The 2,032-nt window shown below is 62.5% G+C and overlaps 1 non-coding gene across 1 annotated transcript; it reads right to left on the bottom strand.

The window, feature by feature from the left end:
* Positions 1-259: 259 nt before the first annotated feature.
* Positions 260-378, bottom strand: LOC131871258 (5S ribosomal RNA). The gene has a single exon (XR_009369519.1). It is a non-coding gene; the product is annotated as a 5S ribosomal RNA (ribosomal RNA).
* Between the last annotated feature and the right edge of the window lie 1,654 nt (positions 379-2,032).

Raw genomic sequence — 2,032 nt, 5'->3', positions numbered from 1 at the left:
CGAGCGCGCACTGGCCGAGGTGCACACCGATTTCACCTGGGTGCGCGCGCAGCACCTCGGGCGCACCGGGGTGCGCGCACAACGCCCGGGTTGCACCGTGGCCTGTGTGCTCGGGGCGCCTCGGGTGCGCGCTCGGTGTCGCCCCCGCGCGCGCGGTAGTGCGGGCAGCGCACCCCGGCCCGGCCCGGCCCCGACGAGAACGCAAACGGGCAAAAGGTTTATTCAAATAGCATTGCGACGCCCGGCGAAAAACTAAAAAAGGGTGCAACACCGGGACTTCCCGGGAGGTCACCCATCCCAGTACTACTCCGGCCCGAGCGCGCTTAACTGCGGAGTTCTGATGGGATCCGGTGCACTAATGCTGGTATGATCGCACCCGTTATGAGCTTGTCGCAGTGTGTACTTAGCAAACCGCGACCCACGTGCGAATCCACCCCGGCCACCCACCCCCGTCGAGGTGCACACCCTCCCTCGCGAAGTGCGCCCCGTTCGCCAAGTGTGAGCCCTGCCCGGGTGCGCGCACCTTGCTAGGGCGTCGGGTGTGCACCCGGCCCGGCCTACGTGCGTGCACCTGGAGGGGGCGTCGTGTGCGTGCAGTGTCCCGTCTGCAACGCGGTGCCCACACACCACCTCGGGCGCAACGACCTGCGCTCACATGTGGGCCGAGTGCACCTTGGTGCATGTTCGGGGCGCCTCGGGTGCACGCTCGATCTTGCCCCGGTGCACCAAGGCGCTCGGTTTGCCCCGGGTGCGCACTTGGTGCAAGGTGGGCACCCAAAATAGGGATCAAGCACCAAAACACAAGTTTCGGGATGCAAAATGGGACCCAAGGACCACAAATGCGTTCCAAGACCCATGATGGGTCCACGAGAACAAAAATGTGTTCCGAGACTTAATAAACAAATATTGGGTTTTAGGAGAAGAAACATGCTCTGATGCCCAAAACGAGAATCGACCCCGAAAAGGCCACAGGCCAAAAGTGGGATGCGAGACAAAAAAAAATGGGACCCGAGGACCAAAATTGGGTTCCCAGGTCGAAGACAGGGCAACCGGACAAGAAACGACCTCTAAGGCTCGAAATGAGTCCCGACGACTAAAACTTGACAAGAAGCACCCATCAGGCACCCAACTCGACACCCATGGGATGCCGACCCACCCGGGCTTCCACCTAGCACACCTTGGCACCCACCCACCCTCGCACCCAACCTCGCACCCAACTTAGCACCTTTGAACCCACATTGGCACTCACCCTGACCCTGGCACCTTGGAACCCACATTGGCACTCACCTTGACCCTGGCACCCACCTTTGCACTCACCTTGGGACCCACCCTGGCTCCCACCTCGGCACCCACCCAGACACCCACCTTGGTTCCTTGGCACCCACCTTGGATCCTTGGCACCCACCCCGACACCCACCTTGGCACGCAACTTGGCTACTTGCCACCCACCTTGGCTCCTTGACGCCCACCCCGACAACCACCCCGTGACCTACCCTGGCTAGGGTTGGTGCACACCCACCCTGGTGCCCACCTTGGCACCCACCCTATGACCCACCTTGGCACGCACCTTAGTACCCACCCCGTTACCCACCCTAGGACCCACCCCGTGACCCACCTTGGCCAGGGTGGGTGCACCCACCCTGGTGCCCACCTTGGCACCCACCCATCCTAGCACCCAGCCTGTGACCGGGCTTGGAACCCAACCTTGCACCCGCACCCGTCTTGGCCAGTGTGGGTGCGCACCCATCCTGGCACCCACGTTGTGACACACCCTTTAACCCACGCACCCTAGCACCCACGTTGGCACCCACCTTGGAACCCAACCTAGCAACTTGGCACCCACCCCGTGACCCACCTTGGCATCCACCATAGCAGTCGCCGACTTGGCACCCACCTCGGCACCCACCTTGACACTTGTGGACCCACCTTGCCACTCACCCTAGCATCGACCCATCCTAGCACCCACCCTGGCACCTTTGCACCCTAGCACTCACCCATCCTAGCACCTAACCTGTGACCCACCTTGACACTC

The sequence above is a fragment of the Cryptomeria japonica genome, unplaced genomic scaffold (genome assembly GCF_030272615.1).
Source record: "Cryptomeria japonica unplaced genomic scaffold, Sugi_1.0 HiC_scaffold_385, whole genome shotgun sequence".
NCBI lineage: Eukaryota > Viridiplantae > Streptophyta > Pinopsida > Cupressales > Cupressaceae > Cryptomeria > Cryptomeria japonica.
Note: the sequence above shows the minus strand (reverse complement) of the source record. Positions and strands in the feature narration are given on the sequence as shown.